General features: G+C 44.6%; 1 protein-coding gene and 1 long non-coding RNA gene across 3 annotated transcripts in view; one reads left to right on the forward strand and one right to left on the reverse strand.

Annotated features, from left to right (window-relative positions):
* The window catches only part of LOC139558528 (immunoglobulin superfamily member 21-like), a 307,618-nt gene that overhangs the window by 192,822 nt on the left and 87,642 nt on the right, over positions 1-27,154 (reverse strand). The window lies entirely within an intron of this gene.
* Positions 21,619-22,087, forward strand: LOC139550803 (uncharacterized). Its single transcript, XR_011670135.1, has 2 exons — positions 21,619-21,824; positions 21,919-22,087. It is a non-coding gene; the product is annotated as an uncharacterized lncRNA (long non-coding RNA).

A 27,154-nucleotide genomic window follows, 5' to 3' on the forward strand; every position in this document is an offset into this window, starting at 1 on the left:
CCTCAAGTCTCTGCTTTCCTGATACGCATCATATTTAGTCTGCTGTATTTGTTGAAGAGCGGCAGCTGCTGGATTTGGACATTCACCAGGCAGAAGCTTGGCAAATCTATTCCCTTTGGCAACAACTACACTACCGTTGAAAAGTTTGGGGTCACTTAGAAATGTCCTTGTTTTTGAAAGAAAAGCAATTTTTTTGTCCATTAAAATGACATCAAATTGATCAGAAATACAGTGTAGACATTGTTGATGTTGTAAATGACTAGAAACAGATGCCTCACAAGTCCTCAACTGGCAGGTTCATTAAATAGTACCCGCAAAACACCAGTCTCAACGTCAACAGTGAAGAGGCGACTCCGGGACTCTGGCCTTCTAGGCAGAGTTGCAAAGAAAAAGCCATATCTCAGACTGGCCAATAAAAATAAAAGATTAAGATTGGCAAAATAACACAGACACTGGACAGAGGAACTCTGCCTAGAAGGCCAGCATCCCGGAGTCGCCTCTTCACTGTTGACGTTGAGACTGGTGTTTTGCGGGTACTATTTAATGAAGCTGCCAGTTGAGGACTTGTGAGGAGTCAGTTTCTCAAACTAGACACTCAAATGTACTTGTCCTCTTGCTCAGTTGTGCACCGGGGCCTCCCACTCCTCTTTCTATTCTGGTTAGAGTCAGTTTGCGCTGTTCTGTGAAGGGAGTAGTATACAGCATTGTACGAGATCTTCAGTTTTTTGGCAATTTCTCGCATTGAATAGCCTTCATTTCTCAGAACAAGAATAGACTGACGAGTTTCAGAAGAAAGTCTTTCTTTCTGGCCATTTTGAGCCTGTAATCGAACCCACAAATGCTGATGCTCGAGATACTCATCTAGTCTAAAAAAGGACAGTTGTATTGCTTCTTTAATCAGCACAACAGTTTTCAGCTGTGCTAACATAATTTCAAAAGGGTTTTCTAATGATCAATTAGCCTTTTAAAATGATAAACTTGGATTAGCTAACACAACGTGCCATTGGAACACAGGAGTGATGGTTGCTGATAATGGGCCTCTGTACGCCTATGTAGATATTCCATAAACAATCTGCCGTTTCCAGCTACAATAGTCATTTACATCATTAACAATGTCTACACTGTATTTCTGATCAATGTTAATGGACAAAAAATGTGCTTTTCTTTCAAAAACAAGGACATTTCCAAGTGACCCCAAACTTTTGAACGGTTGTGTACATTTGTTTTTGAAGGTACTATCCGATATGAGCTCTACTTTCAAAAATACTTTATAATATCAGGTTTCAGTGAAGAAATCGGTCTTTCGTGTCATGTGCTGGATATCTCCAGTAAGCTCTGACAAGGTATGTCTGTCTGTGTAGGAACACCTCCGGGAGGCTTACATTCTGTTTTAATGCTTACACTGCACAATATTGATCCTTCCTGTGCCATAAGCCCTACATTCTGAGGAAGCTGAGCAGATGCATCTAGATCCTTGCTCACCACCAATTGCCCCTACCTTTCTACCATATGAATCAGTAGTTCAGTTGGACTGATATTATCATAAGATTATGTCACACAGCTGAGCAGAGCAAATATATCATAATGGCCCCTCAGGCAGGGGCTAAAGCGCAGTTGCTCAAGATGGACATGAACAACTGGGGTAGATATACTAACATGGAACCTCTGCGGTGCTGGGTTGATACGAACGGCTGCCATCGGCACAGTTCCCTTACTAAAATGCTAAAAATAAACTGCAGTAAGTGTAAAGTAGTGTTAGTTAGTGTACACCTCCTTAACATCAAAAGCTTTGTGCAATGAAGCGGCAGACTGAGTTATAATTGTTGGGCCACATAAAACACTGTGGAGAGGCTGCAGAGTGCATGGCTTTAATTGGCTCATATTAACTGGTTGTAGAGGCAGACGAGGCCTCCGGCTTGTCTTAATCCATCAGGCACTGTTAGAACAACATCTAATGAGAGCTGCAAACTATGCATTCTTCCATTTTAATAACAGCAATTTGCCAAACTGCAATGACAAAAACAAAACTGTTCCCAATGATGGGCCGGCCCAAAATGTCCTGCTATTGTGCTGTGTGATTTATGGCTATGGCCAACCTTTGCTTAGATGTCAGTGCAACTGACTGTATGAGAAAAATGAATAGGCGAGATTGTTTTCCACCGGCTCTCCTCCTCTCTGTGTCTAAATCTGCGTAAACAAACAGAGCTGATTTGTAGTGTCTGGGACACGTTTAAGCATTATCATCCTCCCCACTACGTCAAAAGAGAATGGGTGTTCATAGTGTTTTATGAAGATGAAGCTTGTTGAGAACAACGACTGGTGATACCATAGAAGCAGGACACCAGCGAAATGCATTTGGTCCATGTTTCATTTATTGTTACAGTCGAGGTTTAGCCCGACACCTAAATTGTATTCTATTAAACTACAGTATAACATTGGCCTACCCACAAAAACAGGGAGTAGGGATGGGTAAGGAGCACTGTATAATATGGCATTTAATACTCTATTAACAGTGCATAGAAACTGCCAGAGGTTGTTATTAAGAGTGCCCTGTGTGTTTTCACCACTTCAATGAAAAAATGACTAAGCAGCAAGTATTTCACTTTTTTGTTCACTCCGACCTTTTCACTTATAGTGAGAGGTCCATATGTTAAATTAAAATGTACAGTATTTAATTATATAGCCAAGGCATTGAGTCTGAATATAAAAACTGAATATGTAAATCTATAAATATAACATTTGGTTGTAGACTATCTATGCTCAGATATGAGACAGTCATTGGTGGCAATTAAAGCTCTTGAGTAGAGAGGTGGCTGAGGCGATGCTGGGAACATGTTTTGATTGCCTCTTGTCTCTCAGCCCTATCTGCACATGGGTCAACGAAAGTCAACTCCAATTCAGGAAGGATTTTTTTTTTTTTAGATCAGAAGATGGAAATTTCAACGGTCAAAACACACAATACACCAGTCATGTAATAGTTACTGAATCCTGTATACATTTGTGGTAAAAAAAAATCTATGGCATTATAGAAAGTGTTTTGTTGTTACCGGAGCTGAGTGGTTGTCATTTGTAACATTATTGTAACGGTTATGTGGATAAAACTGTTTTAAGGAACACAAAGAAGTTATTGCAACATTATAAGCTTCTATAGCTAGGTTTACATCTAATAATAATAACTTTATTTGTATAACACTTTTCGGCACAAGTAACAAAGTGCTTCACATCATAAAATAATGAAATTAAAGTACTAACAAAGAAACAAAGACAAGGAAGAAGAGAGAAAAAAGACAGCTAATTAAAATCCTACATTAAGGGCATCTTCATAGTAGTGTGTCTTCATCCGGGATTTTAAAAGGAGCCACTGAACCAAGCGTGATTAATAACATTTTACAATCTATTCTAAAAATTACTCGTATCCAGTGTAGAGAAGCTAAAATAGGTGTGATATGGTTACATTTGTTTGGGCTGTATTTATTGGAAAGGCGCATCAAGCTCATCACCATGCACTTTCACCACCTTGTGAAGTGTACCATAACTTATTTCATCTGTAGCCTAAGAAACTGCATGCTTTCCAAAGTTGTAGTGGGAGGACACAAGTTTACTTCGATATGATGGTTATTATATAAATATTTGTGCATATGGGCATTTCCACTGCCATTTCTGGCATAATTAATATTCAGACACTAAAAGATCCCACCATGTCGAATGAACAAATTGTCTGTCGACATTTATAAAAATGTTCCTGCATTTCCTGTTTCCATCAGCCCGTTTGTGACTTTTTTCATGCATTAGGGAATTCATCCGCATGAAATGGTTGGATGGAAATCTGGTTAGTGTCTACAAAGCCTAAATGTAGATTCCATATTTTTGCTTTCCTGTGGAACTCACAACCTAAATAGCATTCTTGACAGCCAATTATAACTGAACTCACAATCAAAAACCATGATGCTACACTCCTAGAAAAAAAGTGCTATCTATAACCTAAAAGTGTTCTTTGGCTGTCCCCTTGGAGAACCTTTTGAAGAACCCTTGTTGGTTCCAGGTAGAATGTTTTTGTTTCCAAGTAGAACCAGACTGTGATAGCCATGTAGAACCGTTTCCACAGAGGGTTCTACCTGGAACCAAAAAGGGTTTTACCTGGAACCAAAAAGGGTTCTCCTATAGGGACAGCTGAATAACACTTTTGAGTGTACACATAATATCTTGCATGACTATCGGAACTAGAAGCACAAGCATTTCGCTACACTCGCATTAACATCTGCTAACCATGTGTATGTGACTAATAAAATTTGATTTGATTTGATTTGATTTGATGACTGAGCGTTATGGTCCTCACAACTTACAAACACCAAGAGAATCATGATGAGTCCATAAATTATATCTTGAGTGATGAAAGTTAATTTTTATCCCCAAAATAATAAGGTTCAATATGTGATGATTTGTCACTGAATCAATGGCCAAAGGGCTTGGTTGAGGAGTGCTTTGAGTGGGAGAACCTAGAGTATGACTGGCCCTTGATTTATGCTGCTGAAGAACACAGTCTGGGCATGTGGATCAGGTCTTGCTTTGTAAACAGGATGCTGGGAGCTGATGCGTTTTTCAATCAGAGTGATTTACTGTTTAATGACACGCTTCAGCTTGGAGAGTGTCAGCGCCTTCGGCTGTAATCCAGCCCACTCCCACAGGCCCATGCTGCCTCACAGGATAGCAATCAGGAAGAACTCCTATCACCAGGCCCTCATTCTGAATTATCTCTCCATCGCCAGCACAAGGAGTCTGGGGAAGTAAGGAAACAGCCAGCCAGCCAGCCCGCCCAGCCATGAGTGCCTGGATACACTGTCATATCCTCCAATGGCACAGCAGGCCAGGCACAGTGCAATGAACCAACAACTCTCTCTCTCTCTCTTCTGTTTTTCCCCCCTCTCTTCCTCTATTTTCACAAAGGCCTGCCTCCCAAGAGCATGGTCGTGGATGCCCACTAGTATGGCGTGTAGTGATGCAGGAAAAAATAGATACAGTTACATATCGGGATATTATTTTTGACGATATAGCGTAACGTATTGTCTTGACAATATCGCAATATTAATTTTGAGCTAGTTGGCTGTACTGTACCTGCACCAAAACTCCAGTATTTTTCCTTCATAGCCTGTTCTACATCTTTTTAATAGAGAGACAATTTGTTTTCAGCACTTTTATTTCCATTACTGATCAAAACTCATCTTCTCATTGTTCTCTCTTGTCCCTCTGTAGCAGACATATGGTGAGCAATATGTTTGGAACATCAAATCGCAATAAAAACAGTATTGAATCACAACACGTAGAATCATGAGAATCGCAATACATATCGTATCGGCACATATGGTGTATAATATAAGTAAATACCTAAGTATAATATTGTATCGTGAGGTCCCTGGCTATTCCCAGCCCTAACGGCGTGCTAGAGTTCCCCCAGGGACTGTGAGAGTCATGTTTTCTCCCAAAAGGGGCAAATCACTCTTAGACTGTGTCTGATTCGAGGAGTAAAGAATAGCCAAAACATGTGCAAAACTAATGGGCCCTAAGCCTGTGTGCCGTTTTCTGGAGATTGTATCACAACGACACGCACAACTGTGATGATATAATCTGCTAAGGCAAGTTGAAAGTTGAGGTCCTCTGTAGGGTGGCATGAAACTTTTTTGCAATGCAAATGTGTTTATTTCTATTTATGGACCTTAAGTACAAGAAATAAGGAAACAGACTGCGTTAACAAAAATTGAGTCCAGGGAAATCAAAGACAGACAGTATGAGGCAAACCGAGATTGATTGGAGAAGGTTTTTCCAAGCAATTTTGGCTCAGTGTATGAAACAGTCAAAACTCATAAAGGTAGGGGAGCAAAAAGGCTGCTTCCTTGACTTGAAAACAAAATGACTATTTTGATCACTGTATCTGCTGCAGAAACAGAACATAAATATTGTATGAATAACAATGGCAATGGCTTCGTTTAAGAATTAAAGAAACCTATCACAATCTCCCATAATTACATTTTTATTAAGCATGTTAGAGATGAAGATGGGTATACTACACTACATTCAATCAAAACCTTTTTCTCAGGCATAGTGGTCACAAGGATTTCTTTACCACAATGACAGCATACCACAGTACCATGTGGACCTCTCACCTAACACCTGTGTTTAGCATTTTTACTATTTAATTAGTTTACGAACAACCCTAGGAAAATAATTCCACATCAAACTAAAACCAAGATGGAGCCTGGGAAAATGAAATGCCACAGAGTCTTGCCAATAGACATTCCAATCTGTTTTTAATAAAGTAAACAGGACTTCACTTCCAGATAAATCTAGTCTTCCTACCTATCTACAAGCCAGGTCATAGTTATCCAAGGAGCATGTTGTCCCGGTATCCCAGAGACTCACTGGGAGATCAATCACAGTTTGTGCATTCAATCTGGAGACCCCGGCATCACTACAGGTCATGAGCAATGGCAGGAAACGAGGGAGGAGATGGGGGCATTGTAGACAAATGGCCATTCTGAATGTCAAACGGGCAGATTTGAGGAACGCATGCCGCATACAGGAACATAAACTGCAGAGTCCATCAATCAAAGTGGAATTGCTGCTGTTACAAGGAGGCCATTTCATGGAGGGGAGTGAACCCTGTTTCACTGTTCATTCGCAATCTCTCCGATCTGTGCTCTTCTCACTTCCTTCCCTTTTATTCCACACTCTAAATAAAGGACCACACTTGTCACAACCAATGACTGCAGGCAGTAGTCTAACACGAGAAAAGCCGAGTGAGTCATTTTGACATTTTTAAAGTCATGCCTCCCTCCATCCTTGACTTTTCCTAAATATGTCTATTTAACACACATATATGTTGTAAGAATTTCAATATCACAAACTGAATTTGTGTTAGAAGCCGTTTTAAGAATATTGTTTTTACCCGGAGCGCCAACATTTTACTTTTTCAAATCCTCCTACAGAGTCACATGCAGGTAAGACATTTTGATTTCTATACAGTATCAGAAAGAGCAGATTCTGAGGTTTCAAAATATAACTTTTTCCAAGAATAACCACTTCCATGCCCTACATACTGTACTGTATGTGATCACATGGCAACAACTAGCTTACAGTAACACAAACAAATTGGCTCAAAAGAGGGTCGCTCGAGGCCCGACTTACCTAGTGTTAACAGTTAAAAACCACATCACTACTGAGGGTGAAAACAATGTATTTCCAGTTTGTCTTGATTTGTCAAAAGAATAGAAACACCAATGTTGTGGGACTGGCCTCAATTAAGAGATCAACCCGCCTGTGCCTGAGTGAGCCCTGCCGGGTTTGCAGTGTTGTTAGTGCTCATCTCCCTTGTGCTGTATAATGCATTTCTATTAACTCGCTTGGCCTCCAAAACAAGCTTCCCTGGAGCTGTATCCTTGTCTCTTTGCTTACGGCCCTGCATGTGTACTTCCCCTCATATTAAAGCAATGCTACAAGACACCGCTGGAAAAAATTCGTAATCCACTCTCTCAGCATCTTCATTTGGGGACAGAAAATACACATTGTGCCTGACGTAATGAAGAACTGGAGCGCATAATCTCCAATCTACGCCTACACAATCATGATACGGCTTAGGGGGCGCTGGGATCAATTTACAAAATGAGAGCGCGAGGATGCAGACTATTTCACAGGCAAAACCAACAAAACAAATCATAGTGAAATGCAGAAATACTCTGAGGGTCTGGTTGGTACTGCATAGAGGGACATCAAACAGTTGGCACGATCACTAATTCAACTGTGCAGCTATGATCAAAAAACAACACAGTGGAACGATAAGGAAGGACTGCAAAGACTGAAAAGGTCTGGCGTTAGGTCTGGTGAAAGAGGAACACTACTGTTTCAGTCTCAGTTTCAATCTCATACAGAGGTGGACAATTTGTGTTCTATAGAGACACGGGGTGAAAAGGCTTTTATTCCAGCCCAGGCCTTACATACCTGATTAAAATAATCAGCTAAATCGTCAAACCACAATGGGAGCTGTTATTATTAGACCTCTGGACTACAGTCTTTATGGCCATTCAGTACAACAAAAGCTTTGACCAACCTCTCCTTTTGTGCCCACTATGAACAGGTCAAGCAGAGTTCAGATGCAACACTTGAGGCAATCTGTCTCTGATTGTTTGAAAGCGAGGGAGAAAAGGGAGGGAGAGATCCCAGGTAGCTCTTATTGGCTGTGCTTGGTTAGCTAGGGGAGGAGTGTCCTCGGTGTGTCCGGTAGTGATGGAACGTTCTGGCTGTGTTTTGAGCCTGCCCCCCTCCCCAGTGATCCAGTGCCTGCCTGGGTCTGTACAGGAGAGTGGACCACAGGACCATGCACCTGCTAGCGCACCACTTCCATCCACCAATCTGTCGCAAGGCAGAGGGGGTAATCCGGGGTTGGATATTACATCAAAGGGCCTGAGGGGCGAGTGGGGGTTTGTTCATCACTCAAGGGCCAGGCAAACTGGTGAGGGGGATAAAAATGAAACGCGTGCCGATTTATCAGCACTGCGGCGAGGATTAAAAGACTGCCAGCCTCCTGCCTGTGCTGCCAACCTGCTGCCTGCTTGCTTTGTTTCAGAAGCTTTTAAACCCCCTCTGTCTTTCAAGATGTGCTTCATCACTTCAATATAATTTTGCCTTCTTCTCATCCACATCGCAGAAAAAGAATTGCATGGTGGAGCACAGATAGAATGCTCTGCTCATTGATACAAATCACCTCTATCAAGGAACATAAGCATTCTGGTGGGGAGAGCAAAGAGTTTTTTTCATAACTCAACCTCTGCCTTCCTATGAAGGAGAAAGGGGCACACCCAAACCCAATTACAGGGTTTGTTTTGATATGAGCAGAGGCCCACATGCATACTAATAGATCACAATCACCCCCCACCACCCCACCCCCATCCCCTTCTGTACTTCTCTTACACTGTAGACTACAACCAATCCTGCCGTGCCTTTTTAGTGTTGGGAATAGCATTCATTTCGTTTGCAAAATACACACAAAGTAACTACTCAGCCCAGGCTGGAATTATTCATTAGGAGGGGAAGGCAGCGGCAAGCGGACCTGTATTAAAAACCGCCAGTAGAGGAGACAGCTGTCCCTGCCCACGTTCTTATGTGATCTCTGCTTAGGGAGCAGGCTGGTATTTCCAAAGCCCCATCTGAAAACAAATTAAAGAGGATTAGAGCTTGCCACTGCAGCTCCTCTGCTCTCTGTTCTAAGAAATGGAAGGTCCTGCCTGGTGGCCAAAACAGTGACCTTCACACCAAGTTCCAGGCCTCAGCAAAAAGTGCAGAGCAGGAGGCCTTCACATGTGAAACTAGTGTGGTCACATAGCAACAATTGCAAGATAAGCAATGACAAAAAAATATGAATCTTATTAACTCATCAATCCATTCTTCTCGTTGTTATTTTGTAGTACAGTACAGTGTATAAGCTACTGTAACTATAACTTGCTGAGAATGGCTGAAAATGCATTTTTACAACACAGTCAATTTGTTGGTAATATTCAGTGACATTTTTTTTTTATGGTTTAGTTTTTGATTTTGTGTTCCTCCTGTGTGTGCATTTTGTTTTAAACATTGTTTTAGAGGACATATAACAAATTCTGATATTGGACTTAAATAATTATACACTGCAGTAGGCTATATGTGTTTTATGATTACAATGAATATAAGTTGCTCTTGTAAGCAATAATTGCCATTGTGGTTAAATGATGGACACAGATTCTAAACATTGTTTATCCAGAGCAACTGAGAGTAGTGAGTGAATACATCTTCATTTTGGCCACCTGTGAGGATCAAACGCATAACCCTGGCGTTACAAGCGCAATGCCCTACCAACTGAGCCACACAGGACCACGTGAGGGATGTGTTGCCTACAGACGATCTACCATATCAATATAACTGAGATTAAACCAAACCAGAATACTTCTAACAGCCCTGCTGCTCAACATCCAGAGCCACTGTATATAGATACCATCAGCCGTCAACCATTGAGGGAATGATTCCCTTGAAAGCAATGAAAGCTGCTATACTGCACGCGTCCAATGGCATCTTTCCAAGCTCAGAAAAAGCAGAGGTTCAATTCTCGATGACTGACGCGCACATTCATTCTATGTTGTGAATTGAAATAATGACAAATCAAGTTGATTTTGGTTGGTTTCCGGTTTAGCAGGTAGAACGTCACATTGACGGCACATTGATGGCAACACATGTAGTGTAGCTGAAGTGTTAGCATGTCACAACAAAACATGTTTGTCACATGTGTGATACCAGGTATCATAACCCTGCAACCCAGCAATATTAACATTTCACGGTAACAACAATATAACTGCTGCTTGGTTACGCAAATCGCCTGCACGACATTCCCCACCCACTGACTGTTTGAGTCCCAGTGTTCTGACGGACGTCGATGCCTCCCCTCCCTACAGCTGTCCCCTCTACTTTGACTTGAAACAAGGGCATCGGCACTGATTAGACAGACACCGGTGTGATCCTCTTTCAACACTTTCACCCTGTGGCTACATTTATACCTAACATTAATCAGCCTTCATTACCTTTGGTGTCACACGTATAATTCTGCTGTCATTTCACCTACATATCTATCCCCCCTCCTCCTGATCCACAGGTACTGTATGTGTCACACCGTGATTTGTTTCACCTGTCTTCTACTTGTCACCACCCCCCACCAGGAGTCTCCTATTTTCCCCATTATCCCCTGGGTATTTTTATACCTGCGTTTTCTGTCTGTTGCTAGTTCGTCTTGTTTTGTCAGGTTTAACCAGCGTGTTTCTCGTTTCTCCAGTTCTCTAGTTCTTGTTTTCTAGTCTTCCCTTTCTGCCTTACCTGACCCTGAGCCTGCCAGCCATTCTGTCCCTGATTGACTCTGCCTTGGATTACGAACCTCTGCCTGCCCTCGACCTGCCCTTTGCCTGCCCCTTTGTTTATAATGGATATTCTGAGAACTGAACTATCTGCCTCCTGTGTCTGCATCTGGGTCATATACTGAGTTGTGATAGTATGACTGTAAGATGAGCTACTCCGTCTCTATCCTGTGGGGATCCTTCACAGGAATAGAAATACAGAGAACAGACAGTGATAACAGTAATAGTGGACTGTATTCTAATCTGGGCATCTAAATGCAGAGGTTTCCAATTGAAGAGTGGACTATCTGATAACAGCTAGAAGAGATCACTATCACTCCATTATATTACCCATCAGTGTGTTTCAATAAGAGATAGAGGAGGAATCTCACTGGCTGACAGTTCTAGTTTTCGCTTTTCTGCTGGGCTAAATAGGCGGAACTTGTTTTACTATGTCAGACCCACAATCCTATTCTTACCAACCTCAATTACCTTTCTCTATCCTAGATCTAGCCTAGTGCTTCTGCAGCTCTTTTTGTTTCTCTTTAGTGCTGCTGGTTCACAAACTTAGCAGAGAGAGGCAGAGGCAGAGGCAGAGGCAGAGAGAGAGAGAGAGAGCACTCCCCCATCACCACTTGCCTAGCAATGGGTACCATTGGTATTCACAGAGGTGTCTCAATTTTGGATCTCCTTCAGCACTTGGCTGCAGCCAACTGCAGTTCTAACACACCCACATCTTCCCTCGCATAGTTAGTAAAAGAGCCACTGTGTTAATCGGGCTAAACTGCATTAGGAGGGGAGGGGAAAGTAATGCACGGCTCTAAGCAGGAATGGATGAATCACATCTGTCAGGTTTATGAGATCAAAGAAGATGTACCGTGTGTGTGTCTCTAGCGTTTTATTTCCTGTGTACATCTGGTGCACTGGACAGCTTGATCTACAGTGAATTCTAAAAGTATTCAGACCCCTTGACTTTTTCCACATTTTGTTACGTTACAGCCTTATTCCAAAATAGATTAAATGAATAAAAATACTCATCAATCTACACACAATACCCCATAATCACAAGGTGAAAACAGGTTTTTAGAAATGGACATGATTTGGAAAGGCACACACCTGTTTTCCCACAGTTGACAGTGCATGTCAGAGCAAAAACCAAGCCATGAGGTCAAAGGAATTATCCGTAGAGCTCCGAGACAGGATTGTGTCGAGGCACAGATCTGGGGAAGGGTACCAAAAAATGTCTGCAGCATTGAAGGTCCTCAAGAACACAGTGGCCTTCATCATTCTTAAATGGAAGAAGTTTAGAACCACTAACTCTTCCTAGAGCTGGAGGCCTGGCCTAACTGAGCAATCGGGGGAGAAGGGCCTTGGTCAGGGAGGTGACCAAGAACCCGATGGTCACTCTGACAGAGCTGACAGGGCTCCAGAGATGGGAGAAGGAAAACAATCTCTGCAGCACTCCACCAATCAGGCCTTTATGGTAGTGGCCAGATGGAAGCCACTTCTCAGTAAAAAAGGTACATGACAGCCCGCTTGGAGTTTGCCAAAAGGTACCTAAAAACGCTCAGACCATGAGAAACAAGATTCTCTGGTCTGATGAAACCAAGATTGGACTTTTTGGCCTGAATGCCAAGCGTTACATCTGGAGGAAACCTGGCACCATCCCTACGGTGATGGCAACATCATGCTGTGGTAATGTTTCAGCGGGGATGTGGGGATGTTTCAGCGGCAGGGACTGGGAGACTAGTCAGGATCGAGGGAAAGACGAACAGAGCAAAGTAAGAGATTCTTGATGAAAACCTGCTCAAGACATCTGACTGGGGCAAAGATTCACCTTCCAACAAGACAACGACTCTAAGCACACATCCAAGACAACACAGGAGTGACTTCGGGACAAGTTTCTGAATGTCCTTGAGTGGCCCAGCCAGAGTCCGGACTTGAACCCGATCGAACATCTCTGGAGAGACCTGAAAATAGCTGTGCAGCGACACTCCCCATCCAACCTGACAGAGCTTGAGAGGATCTGCAGAGAAGAATGGGAGAAACTCCCCAAATACAGGTGTGCCAAGGTTGTAGTGTCATACCTAAGAAGACTCAAGGCTGTAATTTTTGCCAAAGATGCTTCAACAAAGTACTGAGTAAAGGGTCTGAATACTTACGTGCATGTAAAATTTCTGTTTTTTGTTTAAAAACAATTTATTCCATTTTAGAATGAGGCTGTAAGGTAACAAAATGTGGAAAATATCAAGGTTCTGAATACTTTCCGAATGCACTGTACTTAGTGGAAAAGACCAAAATGAAAATCACTATATGTGCTATATCTACATAGAAAATCTTACATTTAGCATTATTGCGGTTATCTGGTTCACCGTGTTATAGCTTGTTGGTACAGTGAGTGTCGGTAAGTTATATACAATAGTTGTAATGGGTGTTTCAGAAAGAGATGCCACTGTGTATTTCCAAGTGTCTGGCTTATGAGTTACACCCCTATAGCAATCACGAAACAACGGTGTGATGTTATACTGTAGCAATATGATTTGTGACTCGTGTAGTCATGTACAGTATATCTACAGAGACACCCACATAGTAAACATCCATGTCCATCTTTACAACTCACTAATGAATGAGTCTGATAAAACCTGTCGCGACATCTTTATTTCCAATGTAGCCGTAAAATCAAACCACGCTAATCCTGAAGCTGAAGCAACCAAATCAAATGTATTTATAAAGCCCTTCTTACATCAGCTGAAATCTCAAAGTGCTGTACAGAAACCCAGCCTAAAACCCCAAACAGCAAGCAATGCAGGTGTAGAAGCACGGTGGCTAGGAAAAACTCCCTAGAAAGGCCAAAACCTAGGAAGAAACCTAGAGGAACCAGGCTATGAGAGACAGAGACAGAGACAGAGCGAGATATATTTCTGTAACAATGTGCAAATTAAATGAACAATTTGTGAAGTGCCTCTTACAACGCAGGTGGCAATCAATCCCGTTTAGAGAACAAATTACTATTATAGCTAATAATGATTTCCGGATACCTTAATTTTTGTTTGACCATATATTCATTATAATAATTGATGGGATATTGTGTCAGTTTCTGTAAAGCTCCTGGTTTAATGGAATGTTGTCTTCTCTAGGAGCCCTGTCACTAGCCTTAGCTGTGTCCCTATGGAGGCCTCACTGCCAGCCTTAAAATAGCACTTATACTACAAAGATGTGCAGGCAAAGATACTGGGAAAGTTAGGCTAAAACATATATACATTATATATGAAGCATGTAGGAAGCACATTGCAAGTTGCCTTGGCATGTTGATATGGAACAGAACATCTTCAAGCATCCTGCAATAAAACAAACAATGGCTGAAAACTATAGCATTAATCATCCATTCTCTGATTTATTTCAATACTCTTCCACAGTTGTTGGTGCATATCAGCCGGTTGAGTCATAATGCGTATGCTAACAACTAACACGAATGTTTAATCAAATCCAACCTTGAGCCAAAAAACGAAATCTGATTATTATTAATTTTCTCTTTGTGGATGCTTGGACCAAAATAAAAACAGTTCCTACTCCCTGTGTAGTTATTTAGAATAATTATAAACAGAGTGAGGCAGAGCATGTAGATCGTTGCTGCCAGTGCTGGTTGCAATCAAACAAAAAACATACACTGAACAAAAATATAAAAGCAACATGCAACAATTTCAAAGATTTTACTGGGTTACAGTTCATATAAGGAAATCAACCAACTGAAATCAATTCATTATACATGGCTGGGAATACAGATATGCATCTGTTGGTCACAAACACCTTAAAAAAAAGGTATGGGAGTGGATCAGAAAACCAGTCAGTATCTGGTGTGACAACCATTTGCCTCATGCAGCACAACACATTTTCTTCACATAGAGTTGATCAGGCTGTTGATTCTGGCCTATGGAATGCTGCCCCACTCCTTTTCAATGGCTGTGCGAAGTTGCTGGATATTGGTGGGAACTGGAACACACTGTCATACACATCGATCGAGAGCATGCCTAACATGCTTAATGGGTGACATGTCTGGTGAGTATGCAGGCCATTGAAGAACTGGGACATTTTCAACTTCCAGGAATTGTGTACAGATCCTTGTGACATGGGGCCATGCATTATCATGATGAAACATGAGGTGATGGCGGCGGTTGAATGGCAATGGGCCTCAGGATCTCGTCACGGTATCTCTGTGAATTCAAATTGCAATCGATTAAATGCAATTGTGTTCGTTGTCCGTAGCTTATGCCTGCCTATACCACCGCCATGGCCACTGTTCACAACATTGACATCAGCAAACCGTTCGCCCACACGACACCATACACGTGGTCTGCCGTTGTGAGGACAGTTAGACATACTGCCAAATTCTCTAAAATGACGTTGGAGGTGGATTATGGTAGAGAAATTAACATTAAATTCTCTGGCAACAGCTCTGGTGGACATTTCTGCAGTCAGCATGTTCCCTCAAAACTTGAGACATTTAAGAGCCTTTTATTTATGAGCCTTTTATTGCCCCCAGCAAAAGGTGCACCTGCGTAATGATCATGCTGTTTAATCAGCTTCTTGATATGCCACACCTGTCAGGTGGCAAAGAAGAAATGACCACTAACAGGGATGTTAAACACATTTGTGCACAACATTTGAGAGAAATAAGCTCTTTGTACGTATGGAGAATTTCTGGGATCTTTTATTTCAGCTCATGAAACAGGGAACCAACACTTTACATGTTACGTTTATATTTTTGTTCAGTATATAAAAGGCTGCTGATTTTTAGACCAAGCAAGGCACATAATTGCGTGATGATTTTGATATAAATGAGTAGAGTTCTCTCTGGATGTCTTAAAGCTGGAATTGTTAATGGTGAAACAGCCACGTCTGTTCACAATAGTACAACGGCAAAGAATTACTGCAAACAACAAACACAGTTTTTCCCCTCGTTTATCATTGCACGCGTGATAGACGAGCACAATATGTACTGCTAAACTATTTTTAGATGCTCCTCAGATCGGCAACAGAAAGAATAACAACGGTGGTGGGGCGGCCAGTGACGCTGTTCCCCCTATTGCTGATTCCATACTGACATGGTTGTTATTCTGTCCTTTACTTCAGTGAGTGTGGCTTAAAAGTTTTCTTTACAGCAACATCGAAAGAAAATATTATTTTTGACAGCTCCTTTCACGCATTTGAGATGGCTATAATTGTGTGTAGGGAGTGCGATGAGGGCATTTCAGCAGCGAAGGACAGGTACATGTGTCACACAGATAGAGGCTGCTAAATGCTTGACTACGCTTGGTTACTCTGCCATTATTTTCTTTGGCTTGTGTTTGTGCTTATTTATTTATTTCCGGGGTGTCAGAAATAATTGAATTTGTTTCAAAGAGTACATATCTGCCATAAAAATATGTCCCTTCTAAATAACCGAAGTCTGAGCACAGAAACAATTTAAGTTCCTGAGAACATTTTAATTGTGAGCAAGGTCAGAATGTCAGCTGCCTCTCCCTCTCAGATCAGAAGCACTGTGTTCCAGCTACCCTGTCAGCCAGTCACTCACTGCAGTAACAGACAGGCCCCATGCCCCTGCACACAACAGGGGGCTCACGCTAAATGATGAAAATCCCTGCTGTCACGGCGTGTCCCTGCAGCAGGTTCACTTGGGATGCTCGTTTAATCTCTGCTTCCTGCTGACAAAAGCAGCCTAAATAAGGAACACGGGAGGCATCCTCACCACTGCTCTGAACCTCTCCAAAAGGTCAGCCATCCCACAGGGGCCTTTGGCTACTGTCAGGCAGTCTGGAGCTATCAGGTGCAAATGTCTGCTCTCAGAGAGCCTTCCAAGGGCCCCATAGTTTTGCAGCTCCAGTGGCCCACTGGGCAGTCGTGAAGGGTAGACAGGCTGGGCTAGGCCAGGGAAGGTCTGTGTGGAAAAAGGGATGGCAATGTGGAGGTATCAGGGACCAAACCACAGCTCCGAAACTCTAACACAAACACACTGCTTTGATGGAGACTTTACTAATTAGGTATTTTTCAGAAAAGGCTGATATCCAAGGATCATATTTCATTGATTTTCTAATTGGTCCTTTAATTGTCTATGAGTGAATCCGTACTTAAGTCACCAGAACATTTTTAAGAATACATCATTTAGTTGTCTCCATGGCAAGACGTCCCAAGTCCCAACTCCCTGAGGGCCTGTCCATTGAGAACTATGGGTGGAGAGCATAATGATTATCTGTGGTAACTTGTGATAGTGCCATCCAAACTATCCATAACCAGTGAAGGTCAATGGGATACTAGGAGAGATGACAGATACCTGACAGATACAGTACATAGGCTTTGTTTTCTCTCTAGTTCTTTCCAGTATCCATTCCACCTGCCTGCAAAGTCACTATACACAAATGCATCTGGGTTAAACAAAATAAGCTGCCAGTTTCAAATCTGCCCTCATTTCATTTATGCACCTTATTTTATTCATCTAATAATCATTCCATGATGTCCCCAACCTCACAATGACAAATCAGATCACCTGTCCCAAATATCAATTGTAATCTTGTTCACTGCAAACACAACAGAATGACTCATGGTTCTTCATAGATTATTTTGCGACCTGCCAGGTCCGGGGCCTCTAATAATGTGGCAACGCCTCATTTACTTATGACGCAAGTTGAGCTGAATTTCAATGTTTAGAGCAGTGTGGTGGCAAAGGGGGAGAAAAGTGATGCTCCCGTTCCTCCTCACCTTTGACACGCACGCTCCTTTGAGGCTTTTAAACTTTTAAATGTGTATTAGTAGGAGGTATAAAAAATGACAGTCAAGGGAGCCCTACGAGACTATGGGGGAGACTGATGAAATCAACAAAAGAGGACATCTTGACTTTGTGGCACAGGAGAGCAGCATCAATGTCAACCAATGACAGGAAGACAGATGCAATAAATATTGTCTCAGTAAGGCATACGCTGTATAAGATGATGACACTGAGCTGCCCGATATGGCCGTCAGTCACTCATTGAGATTGTAAGGTAAATGCTGTATATAGATGTGTGACCCTCACATGAACTGGGTGATTTTTCGTGCATGGGTGAAGGAGAAAATGACAAAGGGATTGCTTAAGATGGATGCAGCAATGGAAGAGTGGAAGGTAGATGATGAAAAACAGGACAGTTTTGACATGCAGCGGATATCTGCTGTTTTACGAGCTCCTGACCAATTCTGCTATTTTGTGTTTTGTAGACTGCTATTGCCCTCTGTTTTGTTGGCGAACATGCAGTCACTGGAGAACAAACTGGATCAAATCAAATCAAACTTTATTTGTCACATGCGCCGTAAAATGCTTACTTACAAGCCCTTAACCAACAATGCAGTTCAAGAAAGAGTTAAATATTTACCAAATAAACTAAAGTAAAAAATAATAAAAAGTAACACAATAAAATAACAATAACGAGGCTATATACAGGGGGTACCAGTATCGAGTCAATGTGCTTGTAACGGCATTCATCGGAAGAAGGTGAGGACCAAGGTGCCGCGTGATACGTGTTCATATTATTTATTCGAAACTGACCACTAAATACAAAATAACAAAAGGAATAACCAAAACAGTTCTGACAGGTGATACAAACACTAAACAGAAAATAACCACCCACAACTACCAGTGGGAAAACAGGCTACCTAAGTATGGTTCTCAATCAGAGACAACGATAGACAGCTGCCTCTGATTGGGAACCATACCAGGCCAAAACATAGAAATACAAAACCTAGACATACAAACATAGAATGCCCACCCACATCACACCCTGACCAAACAAAAAATAGAAACATACAAAGCAATCTACGGTCAGGGCGTGACAGTGCGGGGGTACAGGTTAGTCGAGGTAATTTGTACATGTAGGTAGGGGTAAAGTGACTATGCATACGTAGATAATAAACAGCGAGTAGCAGCAGTGTAAAAACAAATGGGGGGAGTCAAAGTAAATAGTGCTGGTGGCCATTTGAATAATTGTTCAGCAGTCTTTTGGCCTGGGGGTAGAAGCTGTTAAGGAGCCTTTTGGTCCTAGACTTGGTGCACCGGTACTGCTTGCTGTGAGGTAGCAGAGAGAACAGTCTATGACTTGGGTGACAGGAGACTTTGACCATTTTTTGGGCTTTCCTCTGACACCGCCTAGTATATAGATCCTGGATGGCAGGAAGCTTGGCCCAAGTAATGTATTGGGCCGTACGCACTACCCGAGCAGTTGCCATACCAGGCAGTGATGCAACCATCAGGATGCTCTCGATGGTGCAGCTGTAGAATTTTTTGAGGATCTGGGGACCCATGCCAAATCTTTTCCGTCTCCTGAGGGGGAAAAGGTGTTGTCGTGCCACAACTGTCTTGGTGTGTTTGGACCATGATAGTGATGTGGACACCAAGGAACATGAAACTCTCGACCCACTCCACTACAGCCCCGTCAGCATTAATGGGGGCCTGTTCTGCTCGCCTTTTCCTGTACAGTCGTGGCCAAAAGTTTTGAGAATGACACAAATATTAATTTTCACAGTCTGCTGCCTCAGTTTGTATGGTGGCAATTTGCATATACTCCAGAATGTTATGAAGAGTGATCAGATGAATTGCAAAGTCCCTCTTTGCCATGCAAATGAACTGAATCCCCCAAAAATGTTTCCACTGCATTTCAGCCCTGCCACAAAAGGACCAGATAACATCATGTCAGTGATTCTCTCGTTAACACAGGTGTGAGTGTTGACGAGGACAAGGCTGGAGATCACTCTGTCATGCTGATTGAGTTTGAATAACAGACTGGAAGCTTCAAAAGGAGGGCGGTGCTTGGAATCATTGTTCTTCCTCTATCAAACATGGTTACCTGCAAGGAAACACGTGCCGTCATCATTGCTTTGCACAAAAAGGGCTTCACAAGCAAGGATATTGCTGCCAGTAAGATTGCACCTAAATCAACCATTTATCGGATCATCAAGAACTTCAAGGAGAGCGGTTCAATTGTTGTGAAGAAGGCTTCAGGGCGCCCAAGAAAGTCCAGCAAGCATCAGGACCATCTCCTAAAGTTGATTCAGCTGTGGAATCGGGGCACCACCAATACAGAGCTTGCTCTGGAATGGCAGCAGGCAGGTGTGAGTGCATCTGCACGCACATTGTGGCGAAGACTTTTGGAGGATGGCCTGGTGTCAAGAAGGGCAGCAAAGAAGCCACTTCTCTCCAGGAAAAACATCAGGGACAGACTGATATTCTGCAAAAGGTACAGGGATTGGACTGCTGAGGACTGGGGTAAAGTCATTTTCTCTGATGAATCCCCTTTCCGATTGTTTGGGGCATCCGGAAAAAAGCTTGTCAGGAGAAGACAGGGTGAGCACTACCATCAGTCCTGTGTCATGCCAACAGTAAAGCATCCTGAGGACATTCATGTGTGGGGTTGCTTCTCAGCCAAGGGAGTGGGCTCACTCACAATTTTGCCTAAGAACACAGCCATGAATAAAGAATGGTACCAACACATCCTTCGAGAGCAACTTCTCCCAACCATCCAGGAACAGTTTGGTGACGAACAATGCCTTTTCCAGCATGATGGAACACCTTGCCATAAGGCAAAAGTGATAACTAAGTGCCTCGGGGAACAAAACATCGATATTTTGGGTCCATGGAAAGGAAACTCCCCAGACCTTAATCCCATTGAGAACTTGTGGTCAATCCTCAAGAGGCGGGTGGACAAACAAAACCCCACAAATTCTGACAAACTCCATGCATTGATTATGCAAGAATGGGCTGCCATCAGTCAGGATGTGGCCCAGAAGTTAATTCTGCCAGGGCGGATTGCAGAGGTCTTGAAAAAGAAGGGTCAACACTGCAAATATTGACTCTTTGCATCAACTTCATGTAATTGTCAATACAAGCCTTTGACACTTATGAAATGCTTGTAATTATACTTCCGTATTCCATAGTAACATCTGACAAAAAATATCTAACGACACTGAAGCAGCAAACTTTGTGGAATTTAATATTTGTGTCATTCTCAAAACCTTTGGCCACGACTGTAGTCCACGATCAGCTTCTTTGTCTTGCTCACATTGAGGAAGAGTTTGTTGTCTTGGCACCACACTGCCAGGTCTCTGACCTCCTCCCTAAAGGCTGTCTCATCGTTGTTGGTGATCAGGCCTACCACTGTTGTGTCATAAGCAAACTTAATGATGGTGTTGCAGTTGTGTTTGGCCACGATGTCGTGGGTGAACAGGGATTACAGGAGGGGACTAAGCACACACCCCTGAGGGGCCCCATTGTTAAGGATCAGCGTGGCAGACGTGTTGTTGCCTACCATTACCACCTGGGGGCGGACCGTCAGGAAGTCCAGGATCCAGTTGCAGAGTAAGGTTTTAAGTCCCAGGGTCCTTAGCTTAGTGATGAGCTTTGTGGGCATTATGCTTTTGAACACTGAGCTGTAGTCAATGAACAAGAACAACTGATGCTCTCATGCATGCTTCAGTGTTGCTTGCCTCAAACCGAGCATAAAAGGCATTTAGCTCATCTGGTAGGTTCGCGTTCGAGATTCGTTCGAGACTATCCTATCAATGGGACCTGAAAAACTGTAATATTCAATGTTTCTCAGAGTCATGGCTATGCATCGTCAAGACTCAGATAAGGTGAGAGGGGGAGGGGTGTGTCACTTTGTTAACAGCTGGTGCTGTCACGAATCCCGCTTCCTGAGTCTGTTTTTGCCTGTGTTCTGTCCTGGAGTGTTTTTCCGGTGTCCTGGAACGCACTCTGTCTGGTTGCCGGGCGACGTAGCTAGTTGGGAGATCTGATTACCCGCACCTGTATCCCATCAGCTATCTGCACACCTGGTCCTGATCATCACCCCTCCACTTCATAAGCTCTGACCTGACATCCATTCCCTGCCGGATCGTTAGCCATGAACAGTATGTTGTGCCAGCGTATCAGCCTCCAGTTTGATAGAGTTTGTTTTGTACGTCTTGCTTGCCGTGAACTTACCTCTGTTTTTTCTGTCTACAGTCATTCACCCGGAACACTCATCCCATCCCTACCTGGTCGTCGGTGACTTCAGTTACTTCCTTGGATCTGCTTACTCAATTCCATCAACTCACCTCCGCTGCCCGCTCCGCTACTTGGATTTTTCTATCACTACATTTACACTTGTAAATAAATACTCACCTTCGTCTTACTCTCCTTGTCCTGGTCTGCTTCTGGGTTCTACTTTAGAGAAACGTGACAGAACGATCCGGCCAAGGATGAACCCAGCGGACCTGGACTCCGTTTGCCATGCCATTACCCAGCAGGAGAAGATATTGGGACAACACAACACCGCGCTACAGGAGATAGCGTTTTCAGTCCGGAACTTCTCTGCTAGCTTGACGAGTATCCAGTATCAGCTCAGTTTGCCGGCGGGTCATCCACCACCTGTTTCACCCCTCTCACCTGCCGCTTCTGGAGCGGTTTCCTTCCATGAGCCCAAGGTTCCGACGCCTGATAAGTACGAAGGGGATTTGGGAAGATGCCGTTCATTTCTTATGCAGTGTGGTTTAGTTTTTGATCTGCAGCCATACTCTTACGCCACAGAGAAGGCTAGGATAGCTTTTGTTATTGAACTGCTGCGTGGTAGAGCTCTGGAATGGGCTTCAGCCGTTTGGAAACGACAGGACACCTGCATGGCGTCATACCAGGAGTTCACGGCAGAGATGAGAAAGCTTTTTGACCATCCAGTCCGAGGTAAGGACGCAGCTAAACGTTTGTTCTCTCTTCGCCAAGGAGCTCGCAGTGTGGCAGACTTTGTGATCGAATTCAGGACATTGGCTGTGGAGAGTGGTTGGAATGAGGAGTCACTACAAGCGGCTTTTTACCAGGGGTTGTCGGAGCAACTCAAGGACGAGCTGATCTCCTATCCAGAGCCTATTGACCTAGACAGTTTGGTCACATTATCTATTCGGGTGGATAATAGAGTCCGAGAGAGAAGGAGGGAGAAGCAGTGGGGCCCGTCCAATCAATCAGCAACTCGGTTACCATTCGGGTCAGGAAGTGGACCAGAACGTGTTGATCATTATTCCCCACACGGGATTAGTGGAGGTGTCTTGCCGCCAGATCCTGAACCCATGCAAGTGGGGCGACACGGGTTAACTAAGGAGGAGCGCCAACGTAGACGTGAGACCAACAGCTGCCTCTACTGTGGTAGCTCGGGACATTACATCTCCGCTTGTCCTCAGCGCCCGTTAAACTGCCCGGCTCGCTAGTTTTGGGAGGACTTTTAGCGAGCCAGTTTCAACCTCCCAAGAACCCTGTCAGACCCCGTTTTCCTGCGACCCTCATGAATAAGAATCAGAGTTTAGCGATGAACGCTTTTATCGATTCAGGTGCCGATGGCAGCTTTATTGATGCCGACTTGGTGGAACAGCTGGGGCTTTCCAAGGAGCAATTGCCGGAAGCCATTGAAGCAACCACTCTGAACGGCAGTAGTCTGGCACGGATCACTGAGGACTGAACCGGTTAAGATGTTGTTGTCGGGGAATCACAGAGGTTATCTCTTTCTTCATTCTGCCTTCGCCCCATGTTCCTCTGGTTCTTGGTTACCCCTGGCTGAGAGAACACAATCCCTCGTTTGATTGGGTGACGGGTAAGGTAACTAGTTGGAGCATTGAGTGTCATGCTAACTGCCTTAGGACTGCCTGTTCTCATGCTGTTCCCAGTCAGGTCAGTGAGTCTGCTCCCCCTGATTTGTCCCTGGTTCCAGAAACATATCACGATTTGGGTGAAGTAGTCAGTAAGCAGAAGGCTCTGTCACTTCCTCCCCACCGACCTTATGACTGTGCGATTAATCTGTTCCCTGGAGCTGCCTTTCCCAAGGGACGGTTATACAGTATCTCTCGACCTGAGCGTGAAGCCTTGGAGACCTACATCAAGGAGTCTCTAGCTGCAGGTCTCATTCGCCCCTCGTCATCACCCCTGGGAGCAGGATTCTTTTTTGTGAGCAAGAAGGATGGCTCTCTTCGACCGTGTATTGATTATCGGGGGTTGAATGATATTACGGTCAAAAACAAGTATCCCCTGCCCTTGATGAGCTCTGCTTTCGACTCTTTACAGGGTGCTACGGTGTTTATGAAGCTTGACCTACGCAATGCTTATCATTTGGTTCGGATCAGAGGGGGACGAGTGGTTGACTGGGTTCAATACACCTATGGGACATTTCGAGTACCAGGTGATGCCGTTTGGACTGACCAACGCTCCTGCTGTGTTCCAAAGTATGGTGAATGACGTGCTGAGAGATATGATTGGTATTTTTGTGTTCGTTTACCTGGATGATATCCTCATCTTCGAGGGAGCTTTCTAGCCACGTCCAGCATGTCAAGCAGCTCCTGCAGCGGTTATTGGAGAACCGCCTGTTCGTGAAAATCACACTTTTCAGCCTTCACGCCCACACTACGTCCTTCCTCGGGTACATAATCTCCAGGGGAGAGATCAAGATGGACCAAGAGAAGGTTCGGGCAGTTCGGGATTGGGCCCAGCCCGGTACGAGATTGCAGCTCCAGAGATTCCTGGGGTTTGCGAACTTCTATCGGAGGTTTATCCGTGATTACAGCCGGGTGGCCGTCCCTTTAACTGCCCTGACGTCTTGCACCAGAAATTTCTGTTGGACTCCTGAGGCAGACCGAGCATTTCTGGACTTGAAGAGCCGATTCACCAACGCCCCGATTCTCTCTCAACCTGACACCTCCCGTCAGTTTGTTGTTGAGGTGGACGTGTCTGATGTGGGGGTGGGCGCCATCCTGTCCCAGCGTAGCTCCACTGACGGTAAACTCCATCCCTGCGCCTTCTACTCTTGTCGTCTTTCACCAGCAGAGAGAAACTATGATGTGGGTAACCGGGAGCTTCTCGCTGTGAAGCTTGCCTTGGAGGAGTGGCGCCACTGGTTGGAGGGAGCGGAGCAACCGTTTGTGGTCTGGACTGACCACAAGAATCTGGCTTACGTGCAATCGGCTAAACGTCTCAACTCCCGTCAGGCCAGGTGGGCTTTGTTTTTTGGACGCTTCAATTTTTCCCTGACGTTCCGACCTGGGTCGAAGAACGGCAAGGCGGACGCCTTGTCCCGGATGTTCTCCAAGACGGAGGAGAGTGGGGCCAAGACTGAGACGATTCTTCCCCAGAACTTTGTCGTGGGAGCCGTTACATGGAGGATTGAGGAGGATGTGATGGCGGCCCTTCGGACCCGGCCCCGGTAACGGTCCACCCGGTCGGTTGTTCGTGCCTGAGTCGGTCCGTTCTGCTGTCCTTCAGTGGTCCCACGCCAGCAAGATAGCTTGTCACCCTGTCGTTGCTCGGACTATGGCGCTACTGCGCAGACGGGTCCGCGCAGATACCCGGAGGTTTGTTGCCGCTTGTCCTGTTTGTGCGCAGAATAAGAGTACCAATCGGCCCAGCTCTGGGCTTCTTCACCCCCTACCTATTCCCCGGCGACCTTGGTCGCATCTGGCCCTGGACTTTGTCACGGGGTTGCCCTCTTCTGTTGGGAACACGGTCATTCTGACCATTGTGGACAGATTCAGCAAGTTTGCTCACTTTGTCCCCATCTCCAAGCTTCCATCTGCCACTGAGACGTCCGAGATCCTTGTTAGGGAGGTTTTCAGGGTCCACGGGTTGCCCAGTGACATTGTTTCTGACCGTGGTCCTCAGTTTACCTCTGCTGTCTGGAGATCCTTCTGTTTGGCCATTGGAGCTACAGTCAGTCTCACATCTGGATTTCACCCCCAATCTAATGGTCAGGCGGAGAGAGCCAACCAGAAGATGGAGTCCACGCTGCGCTGCCTTGTCTCCTCTGATCCCACCTCTTGGTCCTCTCAGTTACCCTGGGTCGAGTATGCCCATAATACTCTCCCTTCATCTGCCACTGGGATGTCTCCCTTCCAGTGCCTGTACGGTTACCAACCTCCCTTGTTTCCTTCTCAGGAGAGGGATCTCTCGGTTCCCTCTGTCCAGGCCCACATTCGTCGTTGCCACCGGACCTGGCATCGGGCCAGGAAGGCCCTCCTTAGAGTTTCTGACCGGTATCAGATCCAGGCGAATCGTCGCCGTATTCCTGCCCCCGCTTATACCGTCGGAGATAAGGTTTGGTTGGCTACACGGGATCTTCCTCTACGGACTGAGTCGTGGAAACTGTCACAGAGGTTCATTGGTCCGTTTGTGGTAGAGAGAATCATTAATCCTGTTGTGGTCCGACTCAAGTTGCCTGCAACGCTTAGAGTACACCCCACCTTTCATGTCTCCTGCCTCAAGCCGGTTCTCCTCAGTCCTCTGTTGCCCCCTCCTCCTCGTCCTCCTCCTCCTCGGATGATTGGAGGTGGTCCTGCCTACACGGTGCGCCGCATCATGGACTCCAGACGGCGGGGTCGAGGGTTCCAGTATCTCGTGGATTGGGAAGGATATGGCCCAGAGGAGAGGAGTTGGATTCCTCGGCGTCAGATCCTTGATGCTGACCTGCTTCGTGACTTCTACCGCCTCCACCCTGGCACTCCGGGTAGTCCGCCCGGTGGTGTTCGTCGGAGGGGGGGGTACTGTCACGAATCCCGCTTCCTGAGTCTGTTTTTGCCTGTGTTCTGTCCTGGAGTGTTTTTCCGGTGTCCTGGAACGCACCCTGTCTGGTTGCCGGGCGACGTAGCTAGTTGGGAGATCTCTGATTACCCGCACCTGTATCCCATCAGCTATCTGCACACCTGGTCCTGATCATCACCCCTCCACTTCATAAGCTCTGACCTGACATTCATTCCCTGCCGGATCGTTAGCCATGAACAGTATGTTGTGCCAGCGTATCAGCCTCCAGTTTGATAGAGTTTGTTTTGTACGTCTTGCTTGCCTTGAACTTACCTCTGTTTTTTCTGTCTACAGTCATTCACCCGGAACACTCATCCCATCCCTACCTGGTCGTCGGTGACTTCAGTTACTTCCTTGGATCTGCTTACTCAATTCCATCAACTCACCTCCGCTGCCCGCTCCGCTACTTGGATTTTTCTATCACTACATTTACACTTGTAAATAAATACTCACCTTCGTCTTACTCTCCTTGTCCTGGTCTGCTTCTGGGTTCTACTTTAGAGAATCGTGACAGGTGCACAATTTTCCTCTTAAGTATCGGACCCTTTTTTTCAATTTTCACCCAATTCCAATTGCCTGTAGCTCAGGACCTGAAGCAAGGATATGCATATTCTTCATACCATTTGAAGGGCAACACTTTGAAGTTTATGGAAGT

Source organism: Salvelinus alpinus, chromosome 2 (genome assembly GCF_045679555.1).
Source record: "Salvelinus alpinus chromosome 2, SLU_Salpinus.1, whole genome shotgun sequence".
NCBI classification, from domain to species: Eukaryota; Metazoa; Chordata; class Actinopteri; order Salmoniformes; family Salmonidae; genus Salvelinus; species Salvelinus alpinus.